General features: G+C 40.1%; 1 long non-coding RNA gene across 1 annotated transcript in view; it reads right to left on the minus strand.

The window, feature by feature from the left end:
* The window catches only part of LOC148778777 (uncharacterized), a 165,458-nt gene extending 151,623 nt beyond the window's left edge, over positions 1 to 13,835 (minus strand). Inside the window, exon 1 of the long non-coding RNA XR_016038681.1 lies at positions 13,656 to 13,835. This is a non-coding gene — a long non-coding RNA (uncharacterized LOC148778777). The remainder of the gene's footprint in view (positions 1 to 13,655) is intronic.
* Positions 13,836 to 18,211: the final 4,376 nt, after the last annotated feature.

Here is an 18,211-nt window from a genome sequence, read left to right on the forward strand (position 1 = left end):
TCCTAAAGGAAATCAACCCTGAATATTCATTGGAAGGACTGATGCTAAAGCTGAAGCTCCAATATTTTGGCCACCTGATGCAAAGAGCCAACTCACTGGAAAAGACTCTGATGCTGGGAAAGATTGAGGGCAAAAGGAGAAGGGAACAACAGAGGATGAGATGGTTGGATGGCATCACTGACTCAATGGACATGAGCTTGAACAAATTCCAGGAGATAGTGAAAAAAAGACAAGGAGGCCTGGCATGCTGTTGTCTATGGGGTCTCAAAGAGATGGACACAACTCAGAGACTGAACAGCAGCTGAGGAAACTGAGGCCCTGAGAGAAAAGGCCATGGGCCCCAAGTCCTTCCAAGTGGTGAACCAGGGACTTCAGACTACATCATCAGACCCAGGTCCAGGCTTGACTAAAACCATATAGCATCTTGGTCCGGATGCATTGACAAACTGAATTACCAAAATCTCTTGTCAAACCTGCTGATATATTACAATAGATCTCAGAGTAAGATTTGAAGTTCTGCTTTGCATAAACCTATAATTTTTTAAGTAAAGCTATTTTGTATTTATAGAATGTCTTCTGTTACTTCTAAATACTTTCAGGCTCAGAGTTTAGAGAATTTTTACCCTCAGGATCACTTGGGCTTCTCTGGTGGCTCAGACGGTAAAGAATCTGCCCCCAAAGTAGGAGACCTGGGTTTGATCCCTGGGTTGGGAAGATCCCCTGGAGAAGGGAATGGCAACCCACTCCAGTATTCTGGCCTGGAGAATCCATGGACAGAGGAGCCTGGCGGGCTACAGTCCACAGGTCTGCAAAGAGTCAGATACAACTGAAGGACTTTCACAGGATCACTTAGCCATTGACTTTGAGCCCCCCTGACCTTGTCTAATGTGATCATCTTTGTCATTTTATTTTTTTAACTTTTTATTTTATATTGGAGTATAGTTGATTTATGGGCTTCCCTGGGGGTTCAGATGGTAAAGCATCAACCTGCAAAGCAGAAGACCCAGGTTCGATCCCTGGGTTGGGAAGATCCCCTGGAGAAGGACATGGCAACCCACTCCAGTACCCTTGCCTGGAAAATCCTATGGACGGAGGAGCTTGGTAGGCTACAGTCCATGGGGTTGCAACGAGTCGGACACGACTGAGCGACTTCACTTTGTAGTTGATTAACAATGTTGTGATAGTTTCAGATGTACAGCAAAGTGATTCAGGTATACACATACGTGTACCTGTTCTTTTTCAAATTCTTTTCCCATTTAGGTTGTTCCATAGCATTGGGCAGAGTTCCCTGTGTTCCACTGTAGATCCTTGTTGGTCATCCATTTTCAATATAGCAGTGGACACATGTCAGTTTCATGCTCCTTAACCATCCCTTGCCCTCCGCCTTCCTTTCTGGGAGCCATAAATTCATTCCCTAACTCTGTGAGTCTCTTCCTGTTCGGTATCTTTTATGTTTAGATGCTGCATATAATTGATATCATACGATATTTCTTTTTCTCTGTCTTGCTTACTTCACTCAGTATGACAATCTCTAGATCCTTCTTAGTCATTTTAAAACATTGCTGGTCGCAGTGCATATCAGGCAGGGAGGCCTGTCACACACAGAACTCATCTGTATTAGAAATGCACTGTACTAATTTCCTAGGGCAAGGAGTTACCTCCAAGCAGATTCTTCCATGGGCCTAAGCTTACGAATAGCATCAGGATATGAAATTGCCAAGCATCGTGAAAAGGAATCTTCAGAGACTTTGAACACGTTTTCTACTTGCTGAATACAGTCAATATATTGTTGAATACCAGAATACATTTTTTTATTTCCACTCTTTCTCTCCCTCTTTCCCTTCTTCCCCAAAAGTCACCCAAGCCATCTTGTCAGGGGAAGCTCCATGCAGGCAGTCACTTTTACAGTGATTAACACTTAGTAAGGACAAAAATTATTACCATTGACTCAGTAGTAACGAAGGATAAGAAGGTGATGAATGACTAATTTCTATTTAGAGGTTGAAATCTATTCATTTAAATTTAAGGTTCTTTCCTTTCTAAATTTTATCTAGGGTTGTTCATATAACCAAACATCCTTGAGTTTGACTTCTATTGCTCCTGTGCATGTCAGAGCATTTCTGGGAATAACCAAACTAAACCATGGATTTTTTTTTTTTTGAGACACAGGTTGAAATATGTTGCTATTCATCAAACTCAAAATTTGAATATGTGATCTGAAATGAAATATGAGTACTTTTACAATGACAATAGAGCAGACATCTGAGGAAACCTGTAAAACCCTGGACATATATGCTGATCACCAGGAGGAGAGACTGTGGAAGGGACCGGCAGGCCAGAGGCCCAGAATGCAATCTGAATGAATGTCTGGAGGACTGGAGGCTCCTGGGGCAAGCCCCTGGACTTTGTAAATGTAACTGAGAGCTACCACAATGCTGCTCTATCTTCCAAGATATCCTCCGAAAAATACAGCTTCTGATCATGATACTTAGCAGATCGAAACTAATACGAACCTATTGTACAGGTCAAGGAATTCTACTCAATACTTTGTAATGACATATATGAGAAAAGAATCTAAAAATAGAGTGCATATATACATATGTATGTGATTCATTTTGCTGTACATCTAAAAAAACGGGTGTGTGTATATGTATAAGTGATTTATTGTGCCCTACAGTGTTGCTGTAACGAAGCAATGTAAATCAACTATACTCCAGTAAGAATTAATTTAAAAAATGCATCCCTTTCATCTCATTCCCGAGTGCTCCGCGCTCTTTGTTGCAGATGTGATTCCCTCCACCTGGAATGCCCCTCCCACACACTTTTTCTCTCTGAGAAACTCCTACATCCTGATCTCTGGCAAGCTCAAATGTCACCCACTTTGAGAACTTTTCCTTAACTACCAATACAGTTAGTTGTTCCTGCCTCTGAGCTCCTTAGCACTTTGTTCATGCCTCCAGGCGAGCATTAACTGTTGCACTGGAATTTTTTACAGGTTTCTCTCCTTGGCTAGGATAGACTAGAATCATACCTTATATATATCCTCACTGTCTTACACAGTGGCTGGCACATAGCAGGCACTTAGATCTGTGATGAAAGAAAGAAAAGAGAAAAAGGGGAAAAAGAGAAGGAAGAAATCAGGGAGGGAGGGAAGGAAAGAAGGATTGGGAAGGAAACAGAAGAAACAATGAAAAGAATTCTCTTTTCCCTACTAATAATCCTCATAGGTAATAGGAATAATCTCTCCTCCCTCTTCACAGATATGAAGAATCCATGTTTATTTCACAGTCTCTCAATTAAGTTGCTTATTTGGATCTAACAAGACATTTATTGATTCTTGGTTTTCTATTGATTCTGAAGAGGTCCTTAGGAAGATCTGATAAGTGTGGAAAAGATAAATAAGTGCACAGATAATAAACTCTAGATTACATAAGCAAACATTACTTAATTACATTGCTATTAATACACTGACTCTGTAATGAATTTTGAGGCATTTAATTATCAATTTGACAAGATAATCTAGGGGTAGTTAATGATTATACCAGTAAATTGTTTTTAAAAAATCACTGACAATTATTAAGTCTCGTAACAGACATCAAATTAACTTGCTGGAGCTGTCTGGTTAAATAGACAGCAGTTAATTATGAGGTACTTACACATGCCTCACATTTTAATGTGCAAGCCTTTTTAATTGTGTAACGTCAAAAATGTTGTGTAAGGGAACAGTTTACCCATGGGGAATATTCCTATTCTGGGCAGCGTGGCCACTGGACAAGCAGGAGCATGATCTGTGATGCTCAGCCTGGCATGTCCCGCTTCTCATCTTGAAACAGAAACACAGAACTCCCTATAAGAGACAAATGATTGTCATATGCAGTCAGATCTGTGGGGCCATTCAAAGTCTCTCTCTCAAAAGGAATTATGAAAAAGTGGTCAGATTACAAAGCTTTTGGATAACAGTGGTAATATTTATTACCATATGGGCACCAGCTATGCCAGACATCATGCAAGACGTTTTTATATGGACTGTCTCTTCTAATGGTTAAAAGGTAGAAAATCCCATCAATAGACAGGTTTTCCTCGGAACTTAGAAATCACACATACCAGGCCACTGAGATGACTTCCATCTTAACTTAACATAGAAGCTACTGGCCACACAGTCTGGAACCAGACAGAGAGCAATGGTCCCAGTGTTGAACACATAAACCAAAGATCATTTACTTTTCAGGAGTCCTGGGTCCTATTTTTCCAATTTGTCTGTTACCCAAACTCTGTGGTCACAAGAGTCCCCTATCTCCCCAATGGCTGCACCACTTTTTCTTTAATGAGCAGTGGGAAGGTGAGAATTTACAAAGCACCTTTATTCTGACCCTCACAGTTCTAGATTTGACATTCTTCCTGGAGACTGACTTATTCACCCTATATTTTAGCATCATCAAAACCCAAGCGTCTTGGGTCCTATTCCTCTCTGTTAATGCTCACACTGCTTAAGGCAGTGACTGGGGGCATAAGTTCAACTCTCAAAAGAATACTTCTTGAGCTGAAAAGCCTTGAAATGAATAGAATTGGGTTGGATAGAATGAGACGCATTGGGTTGCACTGAACTGGACCGGACTATATAGAATTGAACCTTGTAAGGAAGGGGAACAGACTCTAGAAACTATGTTTCTTTACGTTTAGGCCAAGGCAGCTCAGTGATAATAAAGCAGCACAAGAACTATGCATGGACTCTGTGGTTATACTACAAAGTCCTAAATTCAATCTCAGTGCCACCCCTTACGAGCTCTGTGATATGAAGCAAATTCCTTAATCTCTTGCACCTCCCTGAGTAGGACAATCATACCTAATTTATAGGACTGCTATGAAGATTCATTCAATTAATTCTTGTAACGTCTTTTTGGAATAATATCCAGCACATAGAATGTACTATATAGATGTTTTTAAAATACAACAATTTTAAAAAACAAAATCACCACTTTGAATTGTATTCCACGTTACATTTTACAAAGCCCTTTCACAAATGGCAACTCACACCACAGATGCATGGGTGGGATTATACCTATTAATCCTCATCTTGCCAATACAAAAACCAAGGCTCATGAAAGCAAGAGCAGATCAAGAAATCAAGCGGGACATAAATCACCATAGGACTTGAGCTGAGTTCTGTCTTATTTAAGACATATTTTCAGTTAAGTTCAGTATAATATCCCAGACAATTTTCATATGTAGTCCTGACTGCAGTGTATGCTGTTAGTTACCTGATAATCAAGAGTTAAGTCAAATCATAACATCCTCAGTGTTACTGCAAGTGTTTTTTTCTTACCCAGTACACAGCAAAGCAAAGGATTGCAGCCTGGACTAGGATGAAAAGTCTGTGGTTTGGTGTGATAGAAATAACCCCAATGAAGGAGTCAGGAAATCTGAATTCTGGCTTCGACTCAACCACTAACTTTTGTCATACTGATAACTAACATTGATTGAGGGCTGACTCTGTGCCATGCACTATATTCTTATCATTTAAGGTTCATAGCAAGCAGTGGGCATAGGGACTTTTATTATTCCATTTTGCAGGTGAGGAAACCAAGGTATAAAGCAGGTAAGTAACTTGTATGAGTCAAACTGCTAGTAAGTGCTATAATAAATGTTATTTGTAGAATGAGGGCATTGAACTAGTATGACCTCAAAGGTACTTTCCAGCCCATTCCATCCATAATTCAGGGAGTTCTTGCCTAATCCTCACTCCTCTGGGGGGTAATTCTGTGGTTCTGGGCAGCTCTACATCAAACCTCAGACATCTCAAGGCCTCCCAGGACACCAAGGTTGAAAAACTGGTGAACAGTTGCATAATGTGGGATTTTTCTAATCATTGAAAGAATGAAACAAGTGAAAACAGGAAAAAGGTAAAAATCCTAACTCTTCCCCAGATTATCAGTTTCATGTACACATTTATTACATTTGTAATCACGAGGTTCATTCCATTTTGCATTTTTCTTTCTTCACTTAATTTACTATCACAAATATTTTTTCAATACTTATGACCAAAATTCTTCATAATTATCATTTTCATGACTATACAGTCAGTAATAACTACCACATGATATTTGACCAAAATATCATAATAAAATGATTACCCCTTCACAAAATAATTTAAGCAGGTTTTGATATTTTTTAATATACAACGGTGTAATGAATATCTTCGCACATTTTTCTCATATCAGGTATAATGTTTCTATAGCATGCATTCCTCAGAAGGCAAGGCTAAGCAAAGGGTATACCCACATTTGTGGCTAATACACTCTGTAAAGGGAGTAATGTTGATAGTGACTACACGTGACCCGCATTGTTGAAATCTTAACACAATGAACACTGAATATGTTTCCAGATTTTGAGTGAATACGACCAATTTGCTTAGGTGAACAAACATTAATTTAATACAAGTTTTGAATGCTGAATGCTTGGTGCTTACGTTCAAGGGGGGGAAAGTCTATAATAAGTGCTTGCAAGAAATAGACTTAAAGGAATACAGAGAAAGAGAAATATCATGTGACATCCCTTACATGTGGAATATAAAAATAAATGTTACAAGTGAATACCTTACTTATTACAAAACAGAAAGAGACTCACAGACTCAGAGAACAAATTTATGATTACCAGAGGGGAAGGATGAAGGGAAGGGATAGTTAGGGAATTTGGGACAGGCATGTACACTCTGCTATATTTAACACGGATAACTAACAAGGACCCACTGTATAGCACGTGGAACTCTGGTCAATGTTATGTGGCAGCCTGGATACTGGATAGGAGGGGAGCTTGTGGGCAAATGGATACAGTACGTGTATGACTGAGTCCCTTCCCTGTTCACCTGAAAATATCACAACATTGTTAATCAGCTATACCCCAAAACAAAATAAAATGTTTAAAGAAGAGATCCCACATGATGCAATGAAGATCCTGTGTGCGGCAACTAACACCTGATACAGCCAAATAAATAAATATTAATTTAAAAAAATGCTAGGAAAGAAATCCCCCAACATTAAAAATAAATAAAATGGAAAACCAACAAGGACCTACTGTATAGCCCAGGGGGCTCTGCTTAAGGTTATGAGGCAGCCTGAATGGGAAGGGAGTTTGGGGGGAGAACATATATGCACATATGTATTATTGAGTCACTTGGCTGTGCACCTGAAACTATCACAACACTGTTACTCAGTCATACTCCAATATAAAATAAAAAATTTTAAAAAAGAAATATATTTACAGGAATAAAAAGAGATTTTATAGGAAGTTTAAAAAGGCCAAACCTTCAAGAGATTAGTACTCAGGAGACATAAGCAAGCCAGTTCTCTTGGACCTCACTTTGACAGTTTCATCTTAATACTAAAGAAACACACTGCCACCTGTGTCAGATAATCAGAAAAGGTGGTTAAAGCTGGGAATCATTGGAATCCTTATATTTTAATACAAGACATTGATTTGCCAGTCAGTATGCCAAGTCCTTTCTTTAAGCATGCTTTTTCCAATTCCAGAGTTCCTTCTCAATTTTTCTTGACTAACCCACTCCAATAACCTATTCTCCATCAATTCCAGTTTCCAGTTTTTGTTTTTAGTTTGCTTGTTTTTGTTTCATTTGTCTTAATGAAGCAAGTCTTTATAAAAACTTGAAGAATTCTTCTAGATTTTAATTTTTGTCATTACAGTTGTTTCATCCACAAACTAACTGTAGAGTATTTTTTTAGCAACTTATCTCCTTTAAGCCTTTCCAAAGGAAATCACTTAATTTTCATTGGAACAGTCTTTTATTTTCACATTCATACTTTGTTTGTATAAAATTTAAATAGTATATTAACTAATGCACTTGGCATAAATAAGCTTTGTGAAAAGAATCAGTTGACCCTTGCTAAGCATACAATTCAACTGATGGGAGGAGATGAACACAGGACAAGAGAGCAGCCTCATAGCTAGGAGTACTTAGTGTGCTATGGACATCTGTCAGAAGGCTTTACAAAAGAAACAGAGGGCTTCTGTCAGGTAAGTGGAGTTATATCTACTGACTAATGAGTGCTCCGCAAAATGAGAGAGAAGGAGAGAATGAGGACTGAATTCCTGGACCATGAATGCACAAGCAGTGTATACCTGCTGTCTCGATGTCAACAAGTGGCTAACTAGACACTAAGTCTAACTTTATGAAAATAGAGTTTGTGTCCTTCACGTTCTTGGAAACCTCATTCCAAGCTTAACTCAAGGATGTATATAGATTGTGAGGTGGTCTTAGACTCTTCTGATGACATCTAAGGAAGTTTTTCTGCAAGGTTTTTTTTCTTTTCCTTCTCCAAGAAAATGCACAGATGCATTAACAACTGCACTTATCTTTAGAAAGTTCATAGGTCTCCCTGTGAATCCCCCTCCTACAGGATTCTGAAGATCCCAGAACAGGGATGATTTTTCCAAAAGAGAGGAGTGCTTTTGTAATGGTAACATGCCACCATTTGGGAGAAACTCTGAGCCAAGATGGGCTTCCCTGATAGCTCAGTTGGTAAAGAATCTGCCTGCAATGCAGGAGACCCTGGTTCAATTCCTAGGTTGGGAAGATCCCCTGGAGAAGGGAAAGGCTACCCACTCCAGTATTCTGGCCTGGAGAATTCCATGGACTATATAGTCCATGGGTTTGCAAAGAGTCAGACACAACTGAGTGACTTTCACTTCCACTTCACTGTGCCAAGATACAACAAACGCTTGAAAACCTTAACCATTTGCTCCAGAACAGCCCTCAGCAATCACACAGTTCCCCGCCGTCTGAATAAATTAAGGCTCGGAGAGGGCAGCAGTTTGTCATCTGTCCATGACACAGTTCTCAGAACAGATTATTTCTCTACACTCTGCTAGTTTAAGAAAACAGCTTCTCTTGAATGGCTAGTGAATAGGGCCATAGGTGTATTTGAAACCCAAATATCCAGCCAGAGTCCAGCTTCCAGGTTCACGGAAGGCGAAACTCTGGAAGATGTAGGAATTGGATCCTCAATCTGGAGCACTAGCAAAAAGTCCTGGGCTCCACTTCAAGCTTTACTACACAATCACTCACAGTGGAAGTCATTTCTATTCATGTGGTTTAATTATTCATAAGATAATTTGACTAGGACATTTCTAAGCTTCATTTTGTTTGTTGTTGTTTAGTTGCTAAGTCATGTCCCACTCTTTTGCAACTCCATGGACTGTAGCCTACCAGCCTCCTCTGTCCATGGAATTCTCCAGGCAAGAATGTTGGAGTGGGTTGCTATTTCCTTCTCTAGGGGATCTTCCCAACCCAGAGATCAAAGCCATGTCTCCCATTTTGGCAAGCAGATTCTTTAGCACTGTGCCACCTGGGAAGACCCCAATTCCTATTAGCAATTCCAAAAACAAAGTCTGGGTTTTCCTCCTTTTTTTTGGCCTTTTCTCCCTTTGGCGCAACCCAGAGATGATGACCACTAGGAGTCAGACTTGCAAAAAGGTATCCAAGTCATTTTGTTTTGTTTTTTAATTGGGAGGAAATGAGAGGTCTTCTAGCCCAGCATGTATTGCCACATTTAAACTCTTTCAACATGGCAGACTCTTAAATTGTTAAAGATTTCTAAGAAACAGAGGTTTCACAACCCTCTCTTCCAAGAAAGTCTTCCTTATATTTAACCTAGATCTCTCAAGTATAATTTGAAGCTATCTCTTATGGTGGTTCAACAGTGCATGAACTGAGAACTTCCAGATATTCAAGCTGGATTGAGAAAAGGTAGAGGAACCAGAGATCAAATTGCCAACATCTGTTGGCTCATAGGAAAAGCAAGAGAGTTCTAGAAAAACACTTACTTCTGCTTTATTGACTACACCAAAGACTTTGACTGCATGGATCACAACAAACTGTGGAAAATTCTTAAAGAGATGGGAATACCACACCACCTTACCTGCCTCCTGAGAAATCTGTATACAGGTCAAGCAGCAACAGATAGAACCAGACATGGAACAACAGACTGGTTCCAAAATGGGAAAGGAATATGTCAAGGCTGTATATTGTCACACTGCTTATTTAACTTATATGCAGAGTTCATCATGCAAAATACTAGGCTGGATGAAGCACAAGCTGGAATCAGGCTTGACGGGAGAAATATCAATAACCTCAGATATGCAGATGACACCACCGTTATGGCAGAAAGCAAAGAGGTACATCAAGAACCTCTTGATGAAAGTGAAAGAAGAAAGTGAAAAAGCTGGCTTAAAACTCAACATTCAAAAAACTAAGATCATGGCATCCAGTACCATCATTTCATGGCAAATAGATGGGGAAACAATAGAAATAATGACAGACTTTATTTTCCTAGGCTCCAGAATCACTGCAGATGGTGACTGCAGCCATGAAATTAAAAGACACTTGCTCTTTGGAAGAAAAGTTATGAACAACCTAGACAACATATTAAAAAGCAGAGACATTACTTTGATGACAAAGGTCCATCTAGTCAAGGCTATGGTTTTTCCAGTAGTCATGTATGGATGTGAGAGTTGGACTGTGAAGAAAGCTGAGCACCAAAAAATTGATGCTTTTGAACTGTGGTGTTGGAGAAGACTCTTGAGAGTCCCTTGGCCTGCAGAGAGATCAAACCAGTGAATCCTAAAGGAATCAGTCCTGAATATTCATTGGAAGGACTGATGCTGAAGCTGAAACTCCAATACTTTGACCACCTGATGCAAAGAACTGACTCATTGGAAAAGACCCTGATGCTGGGAAAGATTGAAGGAGACAGGGATGACAGAGGATGAGATGGTTGGATGGCATCACTGACTCAATGGACATGAGTTTGAGCAAGCTCTGGGAGTTGGTGATGGACAGGGAGGCCTGGCATGCTGCAGTCCATGGGGCCACAGAGTCAGACACGACTGAGCGACTGAACTGAACTGAACTTGTGGTGGTGTCTCAGGGGACACCGGTAATGCTTGGCTAGTATCCTCTGGGTAAGATAGATGCTCTTCTGAGCAAGCATCAGCTTATGTCTCAGTTTTCATATCTGTAAAATGGGAGCAAGGATTGGAGTCACTCTTTCACCAAATAGCACCTAAGTACAGGCTTCCCAGGTGCATGCATGCTAAGTCGCTTCAGTCATGTCTGAATCTTTGCGACCCTATGGAGGCTCCTCAGTGCATGGGATTCTCCAAGCAAGAATTCTGGAGTCAGTTGCTGTGCCCTCCTCCAAGGGATCTTCTTGACCCAGAGATCGAACCCATGTCTCTCATGTCTCATGTATTGGTAGGCGAGTTCTTTACCACTAGTGCCACCTGGAATTCACCTGCAAATGCAGGAGACACAAGGGGTGCAGGTTGATTCTCTGGGTCAGGAAGATTCCCTGGAGAAGGAAATGGCAACCCACTCCAGTATTCTTGCCTGGAGAATTCCATGGACAAAGGGCTACTGTCCATGGGGTCAAAAAGCGTTAGACACGACTGAGCATGCACGTATGCACTGTAGCTGGCATTGTTTACAGGAAACACAGACAAGGACCAACCCTTGACAAGTTTTGATGATCTCCGAGATCTCTGACGTTGGCTCTAAAGTTCAATGATTAAATTAGATTACTTGTCATTTTCTTAAGTAGGGCTGCATTAACCTTTCAAAATAGAGGAAGTCTTTAATGTTCCTTAAAGCCACTTACAGTAGGGTTCTATGGTTCTACTTGCTGGGTTTTTCTAATCCTAGTAGCCTTCTTTCAGAATTCTTTCTTTCAATCATCTTAATTATGCCTTATACCTTTCTTTTCCCTCAAAACCTGTCCATATTTTATGGCTCAGACGCACCTTTTCACTAAGTATTCTTCTCATCCAGAGTTTACCATCTCTAATCATTTTTGAGGCTCTCTTGAGCCCAGGGGCATGGAAGTGAATACAGAGGGAGTGAATACAGAGGTGAATATGGAGGTAGGCAGAGGGAGAACCCAGATTCACATCCCTCAACCTCTCCCCATCCCACAAGGAGTTTAGTTCCCTTGTTGTTTTGTTTTAAAAATACTTGTTCTATATTTTTAAATCTCTGTGTGCATGCATGCCTAAAGCTCAGTTGCTTTGGTCATGTCTCTTTGTGACCCTGTAGACTGCAGTCTGCCAGGTTCCTCTGTCCATGGGTTCTCCAAGCAAGAATAATGGAGTGGGTTGCCATGTCCTCCTCCAGGGGATTGTCCCGACACAGAGATCGTACCTGCATCTCTTATGTTTCCTGTGTCGGCAGGTGGGTTCTTTACCTCTAGCATTGCCTGGGAAGCCCCTTTAAAATCTCTATATATGTGTGAAAATTTCATCCAATATAAAAATGTCTGCATTCAAGAATAAAATTCCCCATTTCTTCCTCTTGCTTCAATTGTGTGTCTCAGAGGTAAAGGCCATGTGTGGGTTGGTGATTATCCTTTCAGATTTTCACCTTTTGTACACATACATGCACGCTTTTTGTTTTTTACCAACTCAGTATTTTCAAAGAGGTATGCACACCACTTACTAAAGATAGCTTTATAGTGGGAACGAACAAACTGCCAATACATCCAGTAATGAGAATGAGTAATTGAAAACATTACATTGAGTGAAATTAGACCTATACAGACAAGTACATACAGTACTATATTATCCCATTAGCATGAAATTCTAGAACAGGTCAAACTAATCCATGGTGAAGAATATCAGAACAGAGTTTTCTCCTAGTTGGGGAAGATTGTGATTGACTCAAATGGGATATGAGAAAATCTTACATGTTAAGATGTTATATATCCTAATAGGGGTTCAGGATGCACAGACGTACTCATTTATCAAAATCTAGTAACTGTATAATAAAAACTACTCATTTCATTGTATATAAATGTATATTTTTAAACAGTCAACAAATATTGATCTCTAGCAAATGAAGAATTTAAGAACTGTACTGTCGCCTGCAAATTACTTTGAAATACATAAAGTGTGGATTGGTGGATGGATAAAGGAATGGATAAATAATAAAGCAAGTTCTGTGAAATGTTAATGGTAGAATCTAAAAAGTGGGTCAATGGTGTTAAAAAATGTTCTCACCTTTGCTACAGATTAAAATTTTTTCACAATAAAATGGAGAAAAGTGCCTTGAAAATTTTTAAAAACATACAAATATAATAGACTATTATTGATCATTGATAATTATTATTAATAAAATTATAATTATATTATAATAATTATTATTAATAATTATATAATTAAATATTATTAAATAATAATTATTATTAACAATAATCATCACATTGTGCAGCCCCTAGAAATAGCATAAGGGTAAGGACCTAATGTTGTCCTCTAGATCCTCACAAATTAGTAACTATATCATTCATATAGGCTCCTCTGGAAATAAGTCATAGATGATATACTGGACACTCCTACATACCATAAGCTTCAAATACAGTATGTCACTAAATCCTTTCACTTTGAAAAATATTAGTATTCCTAGCTTAAGGAAATAAGGATAATAAGGCTTGGACTTAAGAGAACTAATTCCAAATCACATGACAAGTGAATGGCTGGGCCAGGATTAAAACTTAGTCTTACATAACCCTGAAACCCATGCTCTGCCCACTAGAATACACTGTCTCTCAAACAAAGCCCCTCCTGGCCTCTGCCTGCCAGGGAGAACCACAGACCTGGCATCAAGGAATGCAGAGGATGCGGGTGGAGGAATCCCCAAACTTGTTATGGAGCAGTAGCTGCCTTGGTCCCCTGGACCTCCTGATGATGGCTGAAGTTAGCTCCAGAAGCCCTCAGCGTCAATCAGCACGAGCTTCAACACGAAGTGACAACCTCCGGGCTTTGTAGAGAGAGTTAAAGGCAGTAAACTCTAAGCCAGCAGTAAAAATCCAATGTGTTCTGATGTGTCAGATCAAAACTTGGAAACCTCAAGGGTTCCACCCTCCCCACCTCCCCCTCAGCAGCTGCAAATGTTTGTTTTATTTCTCTCACATCTGGCCAGCCCATGTGTAAACAGCACGAAGGGTCAGAGGGAGGAAAGGATCTGAATGCCTCATTTCTTAGCCTCTTCAGTATATAGTGGAATGGGACAGAGACTGAGTTAGGAAACTTTTTTTTTTTTTTTAATTTCATTGAGATTGAGGCAGTAGTTTATGAATGCACGTTAAGATTTCTTACTGATGGGTCCTTTTTCATATCTTTGTAGGGAGGCAGTTGGGGCATGGTGAAACCTCTAGATTGAAAATTAGATGACCCAGATTCCAATCTGGGCCCCTCCAATAATTGGGAGGAAATTTTTTTCTTTCTAGGTCTTCTTGTACCATCTGGGTTATAACAGGGTGAAACCTTTTCTAAGGTTTCATCCAGCTTTAGTATTCCATTTTTTCAGCATAACTTCAGTGTTTATCATATTACTGCCTCTGTTTATTCAATAAGTATAGTCCTAGCCAGTGTCTTTCCATCATCTATGTGTGTAATAATCACTTCAGTCATATTCAGTTCTTTGCAACTCTATGAACTGTAGCCCACCAAGCTCCTCGGTCCATGAAATTCTCCAGGCAAGAATACTAGAGAGGGTTGCCATGCCCTCCTCCAGGGGATCTTCCTGACCCAGGGATTGAACCTTCATCTCTTATGTCTCCTGCATTGGCAGGCAGGTTCTTTACCACTAGCGCCACCTGTCCATTGTCTACATGATACCTTAAATAGTATTAACCCCCTGAACTTTTTAAATGTTCAATAAGTTTTACCTTGCTTCCCTCCAAAGAACATGTTAGGACTAAATTCAATGCTAACGATAGTATTCAATCTATCAATTATTGCTTCTGTTTGAAAAGCTAATTATTTAAGCAAGGTCTTTTGCCTTGTTCAAAATTATAAGCAGATTAAGTATTTGCTGAGCCTGATTTTTAATGTGAAACGTATTCCTTTGATATTCAAATATACTTTTAAAAATTTCACTACATTTTCATTTCCTAAAAACTAGATCAAGGTAAAGTTCTTATTTAAAATAAGCATGCTATTAGCCTCGATAAATGAAATGCTAACAAAATCATGCATTATGAATTTATAAATATACCTTGAATGTAAGGTATAAGACTGTTGACTTAATTTAATGAGCAATGAATGACTGATGAAAGTTTTTAACCTAAGGAGTAATACAATTTGAGATTCGAAGTTATTTTAAGAAATTGCTCTTTGTAACCCCACCATTAGGCCTCAAGAAAAAGGTAGAATTCCTAATTTTATATCCATTTCCCTAGATCCAGTTTCCCCAAATCATGTGTTTCCACTACAAGATAATCTTTTAGTCTGAATTGCTACAGCAAATTCTTTCTTATCAACAAGATGAGACAAAAGAAAGAAATTGAAATAGAAGGAATGAGAAATGGAGAGACAAGAGAACCTCATGGAATGGATCTATCTTATTTTGAGGTTGTGTTTAAACAGGCATAGGACAGAGCTTCCCTGAAGGGGAACCCATGTCTCAAGGAAACCCCAATCCTTTTTCGTCCTTTCAGAGTTCCTGTTGGCCCCATTTCCAAGAAGGTCGAGACTGCTGGAGCCTGCTCCAGGCCAGCAGAGGGCACTCTTGGAGCAGAATTAAGGGCCCCGGTGGGAAACTCTGGGAGGACAATCTCAACCTTCTTCACCAGAGGGCTGGCTAGTGTTATCTGAACCTTGTGTGCTGACCTGAAAGACAGATGATGATCGGTCCTTCTCGCCTTGTCTTATGGCATTCTGCTCATAGTCCAGTTAAACTGCTGAAGACCCATTTTCCAGTTCAAGCTTTCTTCCCACTAACAAGAAAAAAAATGACTAACTGATCCTTCAGAGATAAGGAGTCAGGATATGTGACACCTAAGCTCTTGCACAGAAAAACTGCTAAGAACTGAGAAATCAGGAAAAGACTAACCAGGTTCAGAGTGTCAGAGAAGTCAAAGCAGCTTGAGCAAGATCACCTGTCTGCCTCTCCCTACCTCACTATCCACAAAGGAATATTTACTTAAAAAAAAAAAAAAGTGGTGGCAGATATAGATGAAGCCCAAATAATGACACAAAATGAACCTTAAATTAAGAGTGGGTAGCAGAAATCCACAAAGGTTTTTTAGCCCAAGAATGATGCAATCAAAGCTTAGCAACCGGGTCGCCTAGAAAAAGATTTATCCATTGCAACCCAGTTAGTAGCAAAAAATAAGCACCAAGGAATAGTGCAGATTCAGAGTCTAGCCCAGACTCTGAGGCTTCTTGGCTCTGTGTCTTAGGCCAAGAGTAAAACTCTTTCAGCCTCAGTTCCCTCATTTATCAAGTGAAGGAGTTGAACCATACAATCTGTCAGATTCAGTTCACATTTTACATTCTGAGTCTGTGGGTTTCTAGCATCTTAGAAATTCAATTTAAAACCTTTTTAGAGAATCCATGTAACACAGGCTAAGGGGAGCTGTCCATTCATTCAGTCACTCATTGTTCAGTGGACAATACTCGTCCTTCAGGGAGAAGAAGAGCTTATGTCAAACTTCCAGCGACATCCCCACTGCCATCCAGATAGGCCCTTCAGACACCAGCAGTGAGGGCATGGTATGGGGGCTATAGGAAAGGAAGAGAACATCAGTTTCTTAGCTGGCTTATAGACTTCAAGGAGGATTGGGGTGATCCACCAGTCAACTCACATAGACTCTGACTTGTAGGCAAAAAGAACGAGAGGTCTACAAGAGACCTCAGAGCTCAACTGCACTCCTCTCTCATTCAATAAACACTGAGACACAGATCTCAAGACAACACAGTAATTGACAGAACCAACCTGGCTTACGGTGCCCTTGGGGGCTACATGTCACTCTCACCATATAACCTTCACACCTGCTAACCTCTTAACCTCATTGGATTATTTATATTTTCTTCTTCTAATTATTATTGGGTCCTTGCACTGCTTACAGAAAATCACAGTCCCTTCAAACCTTGTCACATGAAGCTGCAACTCAAACACAGGAGCCCTAAGACAGTAGTTTGAACAAAAGATGCTTTCATTCATGATGCTCTGAAAATTGGATCTTTTGCTTCAACTAAAGTTAAGAGGGCCTCCATCAGTTCACAGATCATAAGTGGACTTATTTCTCTACTTCACACAATGCCTCGGGTCCAACTGAACCTTTCCTTATTTATTTACTTATTTACATAAACCTACATGGATAAAAAATTGAGAAAGCTAACAAAAAAAGGATAAGTAATTTTTAAACCAACTATAAGGAGCATACATGTAATTATCCCTGAAACTAAGGGAACTTCTGCAAACCCCCAAATGACCCAAAAATCCCACTTTTAATGATATATTCTTCTTTACCATATGAGTTCATGAGGGTTTTCTGTGTGAGCCTTTACATAAAAACCATTAAATAACAGACGATATCGGGATAGCAGTTTCACAATAAAGAACCTTCTACCTGCCAGTCTTACAGTGTACCTTGGTAAATGTCAAGGCATATCGTCAAATTGCATTTTCAAGGGAGACTTCTGAGGCCCCAAACCTTGTAGTCTTGGATGGTATAAGGCTTCCTGGAAATCTCATATAGGAGAGGGAGCGATCCGAAGCATCTTGAGGAACAGCTGTTTACTATGAACCTCAATGCAGTCTTCTCAAATATTAGCTGCCGCAGACCAACTAGGAAGTAGGCAGCAGACAAGTCTAGACAGAGGTTGCTGACCAGGCCCTAAGTACAGATGTGCTGTGTTGGGACCTAAAGAAAGATCTCTGAGCTCTGGACACACAGGGAGCTCTTCAGACCTGCTTGAGCTCTGGAGACTGGTCAGGCTTCCTCCCCGAAGAGCAAGGCTGCCCGACATGGCTTTTTGTCAAACAGTGAGAGCCTCTTACACATTACACACACACACACACACACACACACACACACACACAAGCTATCTCCTTGTGGTCTTCACTGTAGCATCTACTGTGCAGTGCTTAGTTCCTCAGTCATGTCCTACTCTGTGACCTCATGGACTGTAGCCCACCAAGCTCCTCTTCCAGGCAAGAATACTGGAGTGGGTAGCCTATCCCTTCTCCAGGGGATCTTCCCAACCCAGGAATCGAACCAGGGTCTCCTGCATTGCAGGTGGATTCTTTACCAGCTGTGCTACCAGGGAACCCCAGGTTAAAGCTATTTGGGGTACCCGTTTATTTTACAAAGATGGAAATGGAAGCTCAGATGGAGGGGAGCTGTCATTTCCTTAAGGCCAA

This window comes from Moschus berezovskii, chromosome 1, assembly GCF_049115385.1.
Source record: "Moschus berezovskii isolate FMDL1 chromosome 1, NW_MosBer_1.0, whole genome shotgun sequence".
Taxonomy (NCBI): Eukaryota; Metazoa; Chordata; class Mammalia; order Artiodactyla; family Moschidae; genus Moschus; species Moschus berezovskii.